Source organism: Bombina bombina, chromosome 2 (assembly GCF_027579735.1).
Source record: "Bombina bombina isolate aBomBom1 chromosome 2, aBomBom1.pri, whole genome shotgun sequence".
In the NCBI taxonomy this organism is placed as follows: domain Eukaryota; kingdom Metazoa; phylum Chordata; class Amphibia; order Anura; family Bombinatoridae; genus Bombina; species Bombina bombina.
Window position 1 is genome coordinate 876,063,991 of NC_069500.1, and position 17,973 is coordinate 876,081,963.

The window sequence follows — 17,973 nt, forward strand, 5'->3', positions numbered from 1 at the left end:
TTTGTTAAAAGCATGCATATAGGTAGGCTCAAGTGCAGTAATGCACTACTGGAAGCTATCTGCTGATTGGTGGCTACACAAATATGCCTATTGTTATAGGCTCACATATATGTTCATCTAGCTCCCAGTAGTGCATTGCTGCTCTTGAGCTAGCTTTAGCTTTATGTTTAACCCCGTAGCAGGCAATAGTGCAGGGGTCGACAAATCTGTTTAAAATTTAGGAGCCAATAAGAGTATTTAGGAGCCAGATATACTTTTAGGGGCCAGACAGTAGTATTTGCATATAGATACATGGAGAATAATCCAAAAAGTTAGGAGCCTGGCTCCTGGGTTTGTCGAGCCCTGCAATGGTACAATAATAAAATGCTTTAAAATATTAGAGTATTGTCATTTTCCATGTTATGTCCATTTACGTCTACAAAGCATCTATGTGGCAAAACCCTAATGAAACTGTGCTGTGCACAAAATTGCATTTCTTGCTAGCTTCATTACAAGGTAAGATAAGATACAATATGCAGTATTTGCTTTAAATGTTTTTAGGTTGGTCTCTTCTATAAATGGTAAAATATTTTTGCCACATATACTTTTAGACACAAATAACAGTAGGTGTTACAGCCCTAAGGAAAACGATAGCTAAGAGCAGTATTATGGCACTCATTGGGGTCGATTTATCAAAGCCTTTGGCAGGCATCGCACCCCTACGACTCACAAGAGAACCTGCAGTCCGTATTTAACAAGCAGCTGTCATCAGACTGCTGCTTCCTTAACCTTTCACCACCTCTTAGGTGGCGAATTTCAGTCTCCACGGTCTCGTCCGGCGGGGAGAATGACAGCTCCTGCCTGCGGGTGATTGGCTGTGCGCGGGCAGGGGGCAGAATTGCACGCAAAATAGCGCTCGTGTGCAATGCTGAATTCTGGCAGCACACATACACGCCCCTGTCCGCCGCAGCTTGATAAATCTACCCCTTTGTCTTAACTCCTCTATAATAAATAAAGTTAGACAGTATTTATACATCTTTCTTTAAAATTAGCATTCATGTCTTGTAAGCTGGCTCGTTTACAGGCAATAGATTCCCAACTATCATTACTTCATTTAATTTCCTATTTTCCTTGCTCTTGAGCTGGCAGGCACCCAGTGAGTTCTACAAAAGGTGACCTCTTTAATCTTATTAAGGAGGGAGGGCAGATAGATGATATTTACTCAGTATCGATATGACATTCCTTGGATGCTAAGTATTGCACGTATTTCTCAGTCCTAGTGTCTTGTCACATACTTAAAGCTACAATACATTTTATTCCCACACAAATTTACACCCAACTGCATAGCACAAAAGGTTTTATACATTACTTTACTCTGGTGGCTAAACTCAAAAAATGGTTCTAATGAACGCCGCACAATCTGGCAGCAGTGTTTGCAAAAATGTTTATAACAATTGTATACATAGTTACAAACACTGCTGCTATAGGCACGTGCATGCTCCTAAGCTCCTAACAGCCTACCTAGGTTTAGTCTTAAACAAAGAATACTAAGAGAACCAAGCAAATTTGATAATAGAAGTAAACTGGAAAGTTTATAGGGCTGTTATCATGCTCTAATCCGATAGAGCAGGTCATATTTTGACTATTGACCCTAGTCTACTGTGTATTTAAAGGGACAGTCTACACCAGAATTTTTATTGGTTAAAAAGATAGATAATCCCTTTTATTACCCATTCCCCAGTTTTGCATAACCAATACTTTTTACCTCTTTGACTACCTCGTTTCTAATCCTCTGTAGGTTTCCCCCTTATGCCATTTCTTTTGAAAGACATGCATTTTAGCCAATCAGTGCTGACTCATAAATAACTCCATGGGAGTGAGCACAATGTTATCTATATGTCACACATGAACTAGAAGTGTCTAACTGTAAAAAACTGTCAAAATGCAATTAAGACAGGACATAGTACTGTATTACTAAAGAGCGTAGAAATTACACATAGTACTGTATTAATAACACATAGTACTGTATTACTAAAGAGCGTAGAAATTACACATAGTACTGTATTAATAACACATAGTACTATATTACTAAAGAGCGTAGAAATTACACATAGTACTGTATTAATAACACATAGTACTGTATTACTAAAGAGCGTAGAAATTACACATAGTACTGTATTAATAACACATAGTACTGTATTAATAACACATAGTACTGTATTACTAAAGAGCGTAGAAATTACACATAGTACTGTATTAATAACACATAGTACTGTATTACTAAAGAGCGTAGAAATTACACATAGTACTGTATTAATAACACATAGTACTGTATTACTAAAGAGCGTAGAAATTACACATAGTACTGTATTAATAACACATAGTACTGTATTAATAACACATAGTACTGTATTACTAAAGAGCGTAGAAATTACACATAGTACTGTATTAATAAGGAGCGTAGCAACAGGGTGAAAAATACATACAATAAAGAATATATAAAAAACATATGCTGTATATAAAAACGGTTTTAATCCAAGGAATAAATGGAACAAGATTGCTAGAACTATGTGGCAATCTGGCAGAGTTATTCACAATCTAGAGTAAAATGTTTAAAAAGCAACGGTGAAAAACATATGTCAAGCATATGACAAAATAAAGGTATAACAAAAAAAAAGAACAATAAAGTAAATAATTAATGAATCTGAGCTCATATAAAGCAACAATATACTCCCAAAGTCTATACAGTCACAAAGAGTCACAGAAAGTAAAAAATGCAGTGGAGGTCCAATGTGGAAGGATCCAGAGAAGAGAGAAGAAAATACTTTTATCCAGGGGAGGAAAATCTTGTATCCAAAACTTCTGGTTCCAGAGGCGTAACTAGAAACCACAGGGCCCAGGTGCAAGAATCTAAGAAGCCCCCCCCCAAAAAAAAAAAGTGAATTTGATACATATCTTTAAAAAAAAAAAAAAAAAAAAAAAAAACATTTAACAGAAAAAAAATGTGAATCAGTTTACATGTCTGCAAAAGGAGGTACCCTGTGCCCACAGTCTGTGAGATGGTCTGACCCCCTATCACTGTATATAGTGACACTGCTTAACCCACTAGTACTATATATAGTGAGTTAGTGACACAGTCTGTAATCTGCCGGTGAGATGTCTGGCCTGACCCTACCCGCCCCAGTATTTTATAAAGTGACCACAGTAGTCTGTGACATGGTCCAGCCCCCCGTACTGTATATAGTGGTACTGTATAGACTGACACTGTTTACCCCCCGCCCCCCTTGCTGTAGTAACAAGGTCTGTAATTTGCTGGTTCCACAAAAATACACACACACACATATACATGAATAAATACACACACAGTCACATACATACATACACAAACACACACACATATACATGCATAAATACACACACACACACATACATGCATAAATACATACACACATAAACACCAATGGGTAAAACAGAAAAACTGACCCCTGTAGTCAGAGACACTAGTGAAGCATCATGTCACACTCACATGATATCAGTGCAGGCAGTGGCAGATCAACGTTTTTTGTTTTTTTGAAGCTGGGCCCCCACACTTGGGGGCCCAGTCGCAATTGCGACCTCTGTACCCCCTGTAGTTTCGCCCCTGTCTGGTTCAGAGTAAGAACATCTAAAGGTACCTGTGGAAGAAAAAACAAACAGATGCACAAAAACAAAAAAGCTAGCTAAACTAAAAGCGAAACTAAAAGGAAAAGTTCTCACCATATACAAATAGGAAGTAGGGCTGGTATGTTGACCTCCCGTGACATACCAGCCCGAGTTCCTATTTGTATATGGTGAGCACTTTTAGTTTAGCTAGCTTTTTTTGTTATATGTTTGATATATGTTTTTTACCGTTGCTTTTTAAACATTTTACTCTAGATTGTAACTCTGCCAGATTGCCACATAGTACTAACAATCTTGTTCCTTATGTTCCTTGGATTAAAACCGTTTTTATATACAGCATATGTTTTGATATATTCTTTATTGACTGTATTTTTCACCCTATTTCTATGCTCCTTATTAATACAGTACTATGTGTTGTTTTTTGGCCATTATACACCCTTATTAATAATCTCTTTGGGCCCAGCATTTCCACCAGCACCCTTCAGGTGGCACTCCTATGTCCCCACAATTTATTTGTTTATTCTTCTGTTTTTTTATAGTGAGTTTGTGTGCTTTGCTCTCCTGGCGCTGACTACTAACCATTTTTTAGCATATGAGCCTACCTATGTTTAGCTTTCAACAAAGAATACCAAGAGAACAAAGCAACTTTAATGATAAAAGTAAAATGGAAACTTGTTTAAAATGACATGCCCTATCTGAATCATGATAGTTTAATTTTGACTAGACTGTCCCTTTAAGCCCTGCAACGGGGTTAAACACACAGTAGATTTTCCGCTCGGGACCTGCAGTGCACTACTGGACCCAGAGCTGAACCCGATGCTGATCCAATCAGCCGCGCTAGTCACACAACTCAGATGTCGATAGAAAATTAAACGCTTTAACGGATTAGAGCATGTTGTTTTTTGATATAATGGCCCTTTAATTTTGACTTTACTGTCCCTTTTCATCCTAGTAAAATCATTTTTTTAAATAGCTAAGCTCTTTAATATATTTAACTTTTTCTTTTAGATAGAAGAGACATTTTGAGTATCATGTTCCTTTAATAGCTCTTTAGTAAATGTAGAGGGGACATGTAGACTTCTCAACAAGGCATTAGTGACAGTAAATCAGTATGTTTGAAATTACGCAGATAATGCATCTTATATTCAAATGTACAAATGATACCATGGGGCTAGATTTATTATGCTGCAGTGCGAGCCTCGCCGGAAACATAAGTTAAGAAGCAGCGGTCTTAAGACCACTGCTCCTTAACTCGTCCGCGGACAGCAATCATCCCGATCAGATACGATCGGGCTGATTGACACCCTCTGCTAGCGGCCGATTGGCTGCGAATGTGCAGAGAGCGTTATTGCACAAGCATTTCACAAGAAATGCTTGTGCAATGATATATGCCGACAGCGTATACTGTTAGCATTTATCGGTGTGCGGCGGACATGATCCGCTGCCCACACAATGTTAATTGGGCCCCCATATCGGTGCTAGATCAACTAAAGATGATACATCCAACTTTTTTTTTTCTTTTTCATTCATGTGCCGTTTGGTGAAAAATATTAACTAACTAATAAGAGCTGTTTTATTCTTAGGGGCCGATTTATTATGGCCCGAAATGGGGCCGAATACCCTTGTTTCCATGCGAGCCTTCAGGCTCGCAGGAAACGGACATTAAGACCGCTGCTTCTTAACTCGTCCCCCGCCTCTGTGGCTGCGGCCATCAATCCGCCCGATCGCATACGAACGGGTTGATTGACACCCCCTGCTAGTGGCCGATCGGCCGCTAATCTGCAGGGGGCAGCACTGGTTCTGTGAACTGCTTGTGCAATGATTGGAATCCATATAGATGCATGTCAGTTTTGAATTGAAGCATGTTTGTAACACACATGTATTAGCAAAAATGCTTCTAATAAAAGCTATAACTGTTTAAAAAGTGTTTTTAAGTATGCGCCGTGCACCAGCATTTTAAACAAACCTAACGTGCTTGTACCATCTGGTAATGACTCAATGTGTTAATTGCTGATATGACGCAAGCCCCACTGGCTCTCCGAGCAGCGGCAGTATTTAAAATGCTGGTGCACTGAGAATATCTAGCTATGCTTCACATGCACGTGCAGAGACAAATGCTAACACTAAAACAGTCATATCATTTATTAGAAATATTTTGCCAATACATATATATTACAAATATGTTTCTATTCAAATTATTTATAATTCATTTATGTGCATTTACATTTTGACTGGAGTCTCCCTTTAATTAAGTGTTAATAACTGCATTAATGTATGTGAAATAATGTGAGATCAGAAACTAATATATATATTTTACCTCTTTTCTATAAATGACATTTCTTAGCTTCCGGTAAGTTCATTTTCCCTTTAATTTGGCCAGTTGGCATGTTTTTATTTATTGCGTCCTTGGAACAAAAGGTTTCTTTGAAAGTTATTGTATTGACCTTTTGAATTGGATTCGTTAATAGTAATTTATTGTGGCACCTGCTACTACAATTACTCAGTGAAAAACTTAAAGAGACATTGAACTCCTGAATTTACAATTGAAGCAGGCAGTTTTAACTTTACAAAAGAATTTGATATCCGGAAATTTTTTTTTACAAAGACTGAATACATTACATTTAATTTTATTAATAGGAATTTCTTTGAAAAGTTGGACCAGTCTTCAAAAATCTTTATAAAAGTATGTGTCTGATGTAGCTAACACAGATTATGTTAGATTAGTAATTGGGATGTATATGCTGTTTATTTACATAGAAAAATCAGCAACATTGAATGTGTTAAAGGACATTATAATGCAAACAAATTACGTTCTAATTTGTTATAGTATGTAAGGTCTGCATTAATGACCCTTTACTATGTGTTTAACCCTGCAACCGCCGTTATCAAAACAAAACACTCTCCGGCCAGGATCAGGATACTCTGGCATAAAATTGTATGCTCTATCTGAATCATGAAGGGGAACAATGCGTTTCATGTCGCTTTAAGGGCTGGAGGTGGAGTACAGCAGGGTGCTTTATCTTTTGTGCAACCTTGCACAACTAGTAACACTCAATCTGGTACTATAAGTGGATGGTTAAATGTTTTATCCAAAGTACCTTAACATGGCTGAAACATTTTTAGTGCTCTATTTACTATTAATGGATATTGCTGGGAGCGCTATTAGCTTAGTCGTTCCTCTCATATTACAAGTGGAGAGTAAGAGGGACATGAAACCCAACATTTTTCTTTCATGATTTAGAAAGAGCATGCAATTTTAAACAACTTTCTAATTTACTTATATTATCTAATTTGCTTCATTCTCTTGATATTCTTGGCTGGAAAACATATCTAGATAGGCCCAGTAGCCGCTGATTGGTGGCTGCACATAGATGCCTTGTGTGATTGGCTCACCCATGTGCATTGCTATTTCTTCAACAAATTATATCTAAAGAATGAAGCAAATTAGATAATAGAAGTACATTGGAATGTTGTTTAAAATTGTATTTTCTACCTGAATCATGAAAGAAAAAAAATTGGTTTTAGTGTTCCTATAAGTGTTGTGCTTGAGCACAATTAAAAAAATACCACTGTAAAAAAATGTGCTCTTTTTAACATCGGAAGCAAAGCATTATTATTATTTTAACCCCTTAACGACCGCGACGTACCCTGTACATCGCTGGTCGTTAAGGGATTGTCTGGGTATAACAGTGCAGGTTTTGCAGCGAGCGGCAAGACCGCACTATAAGACCCTCCCTCCTGTAGGCTTACTAAAGTAGCACGGGGAGATTACACTATAAAAAAAAAAAAAAAACACCCCCATAGAAAGACCAGCAACGTACAGGGGTTAATTATTATTAATAGTAAATCACAGAATTACATAAAGAACATCACTCACTACTTGTACACTATTGGCTTAGCACACCCTCGGCTTTACATTCTAGCAATGTATGGATATAAAATTTACTGCAGAGCCCCAAAGAATTCTATTATGTGAGAGATGAAGCGCACGTGCATTATCAGACATACGGATGTTGGACAATAGCTTGAGGTATGCTTACTAACATATGAGCCACACTCTACCTCATTGACACCACATATAAGCCACACTTATCTCAGATTACTGCATTATCCCTGGACAAATTTTCATGTGTGTTGAACAGAGATCTTTAAGGAGTGAGGACACTTTAGAATGACTTTAGAATGTCACCATATTCAGATAAGATAGATTATTTGTATGAATGATCTGTGAATGGATCATTGAAAAGGTTTAAATGGACATTTAACACTAAATACATGCTAGATAGAATGATGCATTCAAAGAAAAGATTAGTCCATGACTAACATGTAGATGTATTTTCTAAAGTTTCATTAGTTGTTTAAAAAGTGACAAAATAAGTGTAAAGTTTTAGTGTCTATAACACACTGGGAGCTGCCATGTTGTAACTTGTGTTACCTTCTCTGCTGTGGCCAATTAGGGTCAGTTATACATAGGTCACTAGAGTGTGCAGCCAATGGTTGTGCTGGATTTAACAGTGTTCTGCACTTCCATTTCTAACAGGAACTGAAAAGCTCACAATTTCAGAATGGAATTACAGGCAAAGGGGGGTAGTTATCAACGTGTCAACTTTCCTGCCTTCGCCGGCCCAATATGCCCGCCTAAGCTCGCCTCACATCGCCGCCGCGGACCTGAAAAATTTCGCCTAAGTTATCAAATAAAGCTGTCAAAAAGCCACGCACCAAGTACGGGGCGATGAGCAGCGGACTGTGAGAGTTATCACTCATCTGATCTTGCACCCACACTATCTACACTGTTCTACCCCCTATACCGGCGCCCCCGGAGCCCCCCACAACTAAATAAAGTTATTAACCCCTAAACCGCCGCTCCTAGACCCTGCCGCAACTCTGATAAATGTATTAACCCCTAAACCGCCGCTCCTAGACCCTGCCGCAACTCTGATAAATGTGTTAACCCCTAAACTGCCGCTCCCGGACACCGCTGCCACCTACATTATACCTATTAACCCCTATCCTGCCCCCCCTACACCGTCGCCACCTATAATAAATTTATTAACCCCTATCCTGCCCCCCACTACACCGCCGCCACTGTAATAAATTTATTAACCCCTAAACCTAATTCTAACCCTAACACCCCCCTAACTTAAATATTAATTAAATAAATCTAAATAATATTTCTATTATGAACTAAATTAATCCTATTTAAAACTAAATACTTACCTTTAAAATAAACCCTAATATAGCTACAATATAAATAATAATTATATTGTAGCTATCTTAGGATTTATTTTTATTTTACAGGTAACTTTCAAATTATTTTAACTAGGTACAATAGCTATTAAATAGTTATTAACTATTTAATAGCTTACCTAGCTAAAATAAAGAGAAATTAACCTGTAAAATAAAAACTAACCTAAGTTACAATTACACCTAACACTACACTATACTTAAATAAATTATTCCTATTTAAAACTAAATACTTACCTTTAAAATAAACCCTAATATACCTACAATATAAATAATAATTATATTGTAGCTATCTTAGGATTTATTTTTATTTTACAGGTAACTTTGTATTTATTTTAGCTAGTTAGAATAGTTATTAAATAGTTATTAACTATTTAATAACTACCTAGCTAAAATAAATACAAAATTACCTGTAAAATAAATCCTAACCTAAGTTACAATTAAACCTAACACTACACTATCATTAAATTAATTAAATAAATTACCTACAAATAACTACAATTAAATACAATTACATAAACTAACTAAAGTACAAAAAATAAAAAAAGCTAAGTTACAAAAAAAAAAAATAGGTTACAAACATTTTAAAAATATTACAACAATTTTAAGCTACTTACACCTAATCTAAGCGCCCTAATAAAATAACAAACCCCCCCCAAAATAAAAAAATGCCCTACCCTATTCTAAATTAAAAAAGTTCAAAGCTCTTTTACCTTACCAGCCCTTAAAAGGGCCATTTGTGGGGCATGCCCCAAAGAATTCAGCTCTGTTGCCTGTAAAAGAAAAATACAACCCCCCCAACATTAAAACCCACCACCCACATACCCCTAATCTAACCCAAACCCCCCTTAAAATAACCTAACACTAATCCCCTGAAGATCATCCTACCTTGAGTCGTCTTCACTCAGCCGAGCAGCGATGGAACCGAAGAGGAGACCCGGACCGGCAGAAGTTATCCTCCAAGCAGCGCTGAAGAAATCTTCCATCCGATGAAGTGATCCTCCAAGCGGCGCTGAAAAAGTCTTCCATCCGGGCGATGTCATCTTCCAAGAGACGCTGAAGAAGTCTTCTATCCGGGCGATGTCATCTTCCAAGCGGGGTCTTGAATCTTCATCCCGCCGAAGCGGAACATCCTTCTTTACCGACGGACTACCGACGAATGAAGGCTCCTTTAAGGGACGTCATCCAAGATGGCGTCCCTTCAATTCCGATTGGCTGATAGGATTCTATCAGCCAATCGGAATTAAGGTAGGAAAAATCTGATTGGCTGATTGAATCAGCCAATCAGATTCAAGTTCAATCCGATTGGCTGATCCAATCAGCCAATCAGATTGAGCTCGCATTCTATTGCCTGTTTCGATTAGAAGAAGAATCTGCCTGCGGTTTCTATGATCTTAGCAGAAGTAACTAAGATCCACTGCCGTTCTCACATATTCTGAGGAGTGAGGTAACTTCAGAGGGGGAATGGCGTGCAGGTTATCCTGCAATAAGGTATGTGCAGTTAACATATTTCTAGGGATGGAATTTGCTATAAAAATGCTGCTGATACCGGATTAATGTAAGTTAAGCCTAAATATAGTGATTTAATAGCGACTGGTATCAGGCTTATTACCAGAGATGCATACTCTTATAAAAGTGCAATATAAAACGTTTGCTGGCATGTTTAATCGTTTTTATATATGCTTGGTGATAAAACTTATTGGGGCCTAGTTTTTTTCCACATGGCTGGCTTGATTTTTGCCTAGAAACAGTTTCTGAGGCTTTCCACTGTTGTAATATGAGTGGGAGGGGCCTATTTTAGCTGTTCAGCTAAAATTACTGACAGAGACATTCAGCTTCCCTCTGCATGATACAGGACATCTCTGAAGGGCTCAAAAGGCTTCAAAAGTCGTGTTTGAGGAGGGTAACAACCACAGTAGATCTTGTGACTAGTTTTAAAAACGTTTTTTTGATTTATTATTCCGTTTTTGGTATTAAGGGGTTAATCATCCATTTGCAAGTGGGTGCAATGCTCTGCTAACTTGTTACATACACTGTAAAAATTTCGTTAGTGTAACTGCCTTTTTTCACTGTTATTTCAAATTTTGACAAAATTTGTTTTTCTTAAAGGCACAGTAACGTTTTTTATATTGCTTGTTAACTTGTTTTAAAGTGTTTTCCAAGCTTGCTAGTCTCATTGCTAGTCTGTACAAACATGTCTGACACAGAGGAAACTACTTGTTCATTATGTTTAAAAGCCATGGTGGAGCCCCATAGGAGAATGTGTACTAAATGTATTGATTTCACCTTAAACAGTAAAGATCAGTCTTTATCTTTAAAATAATTGTCACCAGAGGGTTCTGTCGAGGGGGAAGTTATGCCGACTAACTCTCCCCATGTGTCGGACCCTTTGCCTCCCGCTCAAGGGACGCACGCTAATATGGCGCCAAGTACATCAGGGACGCCCATAGCGATTACTTTGCAGGACATGGCTGCGATCATGGATAATACCCTGTCAGCGGTATTAGCCAGATTGCCTGAATTAAGAGGCAAGCGCGATAGCTCTGGGGTTAGACGAGATACAGAGCGCGTAGATGCTGTAAGAGCCATGTCTGATACTGCGTCACAATATGCAGAACCTGAGGACGGAGAGCTTCAGTCTGTGGGTGACATCTCTGACTCGGGGAAACCTGATTCAGAGATTTCTAATTTTAAATTTAAGCTTGAGAACCTCCGTGTATTGCTTGGGGAGGTGTTAGCTGCTCTGAATGACTGTGACACAATTGCAGTGCCAGAGAAATTGTGTAGACTGGATAAATACTATGCAGTGCCGGTGTGTACTGATGTTTTTCCAATACCTAAAAGGTTTACAGAAATTATTAGTAAGGAGTGGGATAGACCCGGTGTGCCGTTTCCCCCCCCTCCTATATTTAGAAAAATGTTTCCCATAGACGCCACTACACGGGACTTATGGCAGACGGTCCCTAAGGTGGAGGGAGCAGTTTCTATTTTAGCAAAGTGTACCACTATCCTGGTTGAGGACAGTTGTGCTTTTTCAGATCCAATGGATAAAAAATTAGAGGGTTACCTTAAGAAAATGTTTATTCAACAAGGTTTTATTTTACAGCCCCTTGCATGCATTGCGCCTGTCACTGCTGCGGCGGCGGCATTCTGGTTTGAGGCCCTGGAAGAGGCCATCCATACAGCTCCATTGACTGAAATCATTGACAAGCTTAGAACACTTAAGCTAGCTAACTCATTTGTTTCTGATGCCATTGTTCATTTGACTAAACTAACGGCTAAGAATTCCGGATTCGCCATCCAGGCGCGTAGGGGGCTATGGCTTAAATCCTGGTCAGCTGACGTGACTTCAAAGTCTAAATTACTCAACATTCCTTTCAAGGGGCAGACCTTATTTGGGCCTGGTTTGAAAGAAATTATTGCTGACATTACTGGAGGTAAGGGTCATACCCTTCCTCAGGACAGGGCCAAATCAAGGGCCAAACAGTCTAATTTTCGTGCCTTTCGAAATTTCAAGGCAGGTGCAGCATCAACTTCCTCTGCTTCAAAACAAGAGGGAACTTTTGCTCAATCCAAGCAGGCCTGGAAATCTAACCAGTCCTGGAACAAGGGCAAGCAGGCCAGAAAGCCTGCTGCTGCCTCCAAGACAGCATGAAGGAACGGCCCCCTATCCGGCAACAGATCTAGTAGGGGGCAGACTTTCTCTCTTCGCCCAGGCGTGGGTAAGAGATGTTCAGGATCCCTGGGCGTTGGAGATCATATCTCAGGGCTATCTTCTGGACTTCAAAGCTTCTCCTCCACAAGGGAGATTTCACCTTTCAAGATTATCTGCAAACCAGATAAAGAAAGAGGCATTCCTACGCTGCGTGCAAGACCTCCTAGTAATCGGAGTGATCCATCCAGTTCCGCGGACGGAACAAGGACAGGGTTTTTATTCAAATCTGTTTGTGGTTCCCAAAAAAGAGGGAACCTTCAGACCAATTTTGGATCTAAAGATCTTAAACAAATTCCTCAGAGTTCCATTCAAGATGGAAACTATTCGAACCATCTTACCCATGATCCAAGAGGGTCAGTACATGACCACAGTGGACTTAAAGGATGCCTACCTTCGCATTCCGATTCACTAGAATCATCATTGGTTCCTGAGATTTGCCTTTCTAGACAGGCATTACCAATTTGTAGCTCTTCCCTTCGGGTTGGCTACAGCCCCAAGAATTTTCACAAAGGTTCTGGGCTCTCTTCTGGCGGTTCTAAGACCGCGAGGCATAGCGGTGGCTCTTATCTAGACGACATCCTGATACAGGCGTCAAGCTTTCAAATTGCCAAGTCTCATACAGAGATAGTTCTGGCATTTCTGAGGTCGCATGGGTGGAAAGTGAACGAAGAAAAGAGTTCTCTATCTCCTCTCACAAGGGTTTCCTTCCTAGGGACTCTTATAGATTCTGTAGAAATTAAAATTTACCTGACGGAGTCCAGGTTATCAAAACTTCTAAATGCTTGCCGTGTTCTTCACTCCACTCCGCGCCCTACGGTGGCTCAGTGCATGGAGGTAATTGGCTTAATGGTAGCGGCAATGGACATAGTGCCATTTGCTCGCCTGCATCTCAGACCGCTGCAATTATGCATGCTCAGTCAGTGGAATGGGGATTACACAGATTTGTCCCCTCTACTAAATCTGGATCAGGAAACCAGAGATTCTCTTCTCTGGTGGTTATCTCGGGTCCACCTGTCCAAGGGTATGACCTTTTCGCAGACCAGATTGGACGATTGTAACAACAGATGCCAGCCTTCTAGGTTGGGGTGCAGTCTTAGTGTATGGAGGTAATCGGACTCATGGTGTCCTGCATGGACATCATTCCTTTTACCAGATTCTATCTCAGACCCTTACAACTATGCACGGTGAGACAATGGAACGGCGACCATTCAGATCTGTCTCAACAGATCGTGCTGGACAGCCTGTCGAGAGACTCACTCTCCTGGTGGCTCTGTCCAGATCATCTGTTCCAAGGCACGTGCTTTTTGAGACTGTCCTGGGAAATTTTAACTACGGACACAAGCCTTTTCGGCTGTGGAGCCGTTTGGGGTGCCAAGAAGGCACAAGGTCTGTGGACTCAGGAGGAGTCCTCCCTTCCGATCAATATTTTGGAACTCCGGGCAATTTTCAATGCCTTGCAGGCTTGGCCCCTTCTGGGTTCCTCCCAGTTTATCAGATTCCAATCAGACAATATAACCTTGGTTGCCTATATCAACCATCAGGGGGGAATGAGATCTTCCTTGGCAATGAGAGAAGTATCACAGATACTAGAGTGGGCGGACACTCACAAATGTATGCTGTTAACGATCCCCATTCCGGGTGTGGACAACTGGGAAGCGGACTTCCTCAGCAGGCAATCCTTTCACCCAGGGGAATGGCCTCTTCACCCGAGGTGTTTGCAGAGATATGCAGAGAGTGGGGGACGCTGGAGATAGATCCCACCTCAATATCAAGTTACCCAGGTACGGGTCGAGGTTAAGGGATCCTCAGGCGGAACTGATAGATGCCCTATCAGTACCATGGAGGTTCAGACTCATATATCTTTTTCCTCCATTACCACTTTTCCCTTGTGTGGTGGCTCGCATCAAGCAGGAGCGAGAATCAGTGATTCTAAATGCTCCGCGGTGTTGCCCGCGAAGGATGTGGTTTGCGGATCTGGTGGGGGATGTCCTCATTTCCTCAGTGGAGGTTACCTTTTCGCAGAGATCTGCTGATATAGTTCATAAAAATCTAGATTTTTTTAGGCTAACTGCATGGAGATTGAACGCTTAGTCTTAGCCAAGAGAGCGTTTTCTGAGAGTGTTATCGACACTCTGATTCAAGCTCGTAAGCCAGTTACTTGTCGTATCTACCATAAAGTATGGAGGACTTATTTGTACTGGTGTGAAGATCGTGGCTTTTCCTGGCATAAGGTTAAGGTTGCCAGAATTTTAGCTTTCCTCCAGGATGAACTGGAGAAGAGTTTATCTGCTAGTTCCCTGAAGGGACAGATAGCGGCCCTGTCAGTGTTTACTGCACAAAAGATTGGCTGAGCTTACAGATGTGCAGTTCTTTGTTAAGGCTCTGGCTAGGATAAGACCTGTGTTTAGATCTGGGGCTCCGCCTTGGAGCCTCAATCTTGTTCTTAGTGTTTTGCAGCAGGCTCCATTTGAGCCTATGCCTACTGTTGACATTAAATTGTTATCTTAGAAGGTTCTTTTTTTGTTGGCTATTGCCTCTGCGTGCAGAGTTTCTAAAATTTCTGCTTTGCAATGTTATCCCCCTTATCTGGTTTTTCATGCTGATAAGGCAGTTTTACATACTAAACTAGGGTTCCTCCCTAAAGTGGTGTTGAATCGTAACATTAATCAAGAAATTGTTGTTCCTTCCTTGTGTCCTAATCCTCCTTCAGCGAAGAAATGTTTGCTTCATAATCTAGATGTGGTTTGTGCCTTGAAGTTCTATCTTCAGGCTACTAAGGAATTTAGACAATCTTCCTCTTTGTTTGTCGTCTATATGGGGAAGCGTAAGGGGCAGAAGGCTACTACTACTTCTCTATCTTTCTGGTTGAGGAGTGTCATCCGCTTAGCTTATGAGACAGCGGGACAACAGCCTCCTGAGAGGATAACGGCTCATTCCACTAGAGCAGTGGCTTCCTATTGGGCTTTTAAGAACAAAGCCTCAATGGATCAGATTTGTAAGTCCTGGTCCTCCTTCACACTTTTTCTAAATTTTACAAGTTTGATGTGTTTACTTCGGCTGAAGCAGCTTTCGGGGGAAAAGTTTTGCAGGCTGTGGTGCCCTCAGAATAGGGTCCGCCTCGTTTTTCTGTTCCCTCCCGTTATTTATTCAGTGTCCTCTGGAGCTTGGGTATAGTTTTCCCAACATTAAGGAATGAAGTCGTGGACTCTCACTGCCTTATGGAAGGAAAACAAAATTTATGCTTAACAGATAAATTCCTTTCCTTCCTGGCAGGGAGAGTCCATGACCCCACCCGTAATTTATTTTTTCAATGGACGGCTCCCTTTTTATATTATTTCTTCTGGCGCCTTTTATACCCTGATGTTTCTTCTACTTTTCCTTGTTCCCTCGGCAGAATGACTGGGGGATAGGGAAAGTGGGAGTGATGTTTGAGCCTTTGGCTGGGGTGTCTTTGCCTCCTCCTGGTAGCCAGGTGTTTTATTTCCCAACAGTAAGGAATTAAGTTGTGGACTCTCCCTGCCAGGAAGGAAAGGAATTTATCTGGTAAACATAAATTATGTTTTTTTTTGTGTATACATAGTATGTCACAGAAATGAAGCACTATATTGCAAAAGATATGCAAACAAAATAAATATTTTAAGAGAAAGGTATTACAGGTATAACCCGCTCATACAGCGGGTTAGGGACTGGAGCCCCGCTGTAAAGTGAAAACCGCCTTAAAGTGAAACAAGGTGGTTTTAGCTTTCTTTTCACTTGTCAGTGTGTTTAAAAACTTGAAAACATGTTTGAACTAACATATATTAGGGGTACACTAGTGCTACGTTTAGTTTAATTTAGCACAGCACAGTATTCAATTAGTATTCAATAAATGCTGTACCTGTAAAATAGTGATAATTACTGTAGTAAAATTTGTCAGACTATAGCACTGAGACACAGATTGCACTGTAATGCTGTAAACAGAGTGAACTTAGCATAACAAAATGGTGCCAGTTGCTTTTCTCGCAATCTCACGATGATTACAGCACTGTTTCAAAATCTTTGGAGGTTGAACTTCAGCTCCACAAAGCGCTGTATTAGCGAAGCGCTGTAAAGTGAGGTATACCTGTATAAGCAAAATTAAAAAAAAAATCTGTTCAGAGACAAACACTTTAAAAAGTCTTTTGCATGTATTTAGCTATCTCCTTTAATGTAGCAGCTGGAAGACAGATAAAAATTAGCTCTTGCACTCATAAAGTCCAGAATGTTGCAGGCCAGGGTCAAGGTTCTGTAATCTGTAGAATCCTATCCAGTTTTTCTTTGGATAGGAAAAACCCACACATTTTAGAGTTAAAGGGAAATTAAACAGTATGATGTTATAATATAGAATTTTTATTATGTGTAATTTAAAAAAACTTTTGCAATATACATTCCTTATTTATTCTGTCCATTTTCCTGTCATTTAACTCTGAAAATTGTTGATTTTCTAAATTCTTTAGCTGACTGCTAAAATTTAGCTTGGTGCAGCCGGATCCTTTCTAGGCCTTGGAACTGTGAAATACTAGGCCACTATTCCAACTTTTTCTGTGTTATTATATAATGTGTGTGTGCTTATGTAGTAAAAATAATAATAATAAATATACTGTATATATATGTGCGTATACACACACATATATATATATATATATATATATATATATATATATATATATATATATATATATATATATATATATATATATATATACATACACATATATTAACTTCACAAACTGGAACGCACACATGTTTTACATCCCTTTAAGGAGCAGCCACCAATACGTAGCTAGCTCCCAGTAGTGCATTGTAGCTCCTGAGCCTACCTAGGAACAAAGCAAATTAGATTCTAGTAGTAAATTTGACTGAAAGATTTAAAAAGATTTAAAAAAAAAATGGTGGCTTTCATGTCCATTTATTTTTCCCTTTTAATTTTCCCTTTCTCATACAGAGAATACAATATTTGTGCCTTTCTGTAACACTACATCATTATTAACCTTTTGAACAATATAAATAAGGATACATTAATCAAAACAATATTATAATAATAATAATACATTTATAAAAAAATTGAGCTCAAAATAATGAAGCAATATAATGTCACTAATTAAATTAATAGTTGGGGTTTTTTTGTAATGGAAAACAATCTTGAAAATGTTTATTCAATACATTTCTTTATTAAATTGTTTTTCAAGGAGTGTATCCAATTTACAATCCAATAATCCTCTCTTTGGAGCAATAAATAAAAAAGTATTTGCCTCCCTTAGGAAATTATAGTTGGATTCATTTTATGATCTAATGCATATACTGGCAAAGTTTGCTCTTAAAATATTATAACGTTTGTCCAAAAATGATTTCTTTAT

General features: G+C 39.2%; 1 protein-coding gene and 1 long non-coding RNA gene across 5 annotated transcripts in view; one reads left to right on the plus strand and one right to left on the minus strand.

Moving 5' to 3' along the window:
- PSD3 (pleckstrin and Sec7 domain containing 3) overlaps positions 1 to 17,973 on the plus strand; it is a 1,090,324-nt gene that overhangs the window by 867,555 nt on the left and 204,796 nt on the right. The gene's annotated exons all lie outside the window — the stretch shown is intronic.
- LOC128649766 (uncharacterized) lies at positions 2,493 to 3,667 on the minus strand. Its single transcript, XR_008400693.1, has 2 exons — positions 3,506 to 3,667; positions 2,493 to 2,889 (listed from the first exon to the last, which is right to left on the minus strand). It is a non-coding gene; the product is annotated as an uncharacterized LOC128649766 (long non-coding RNA).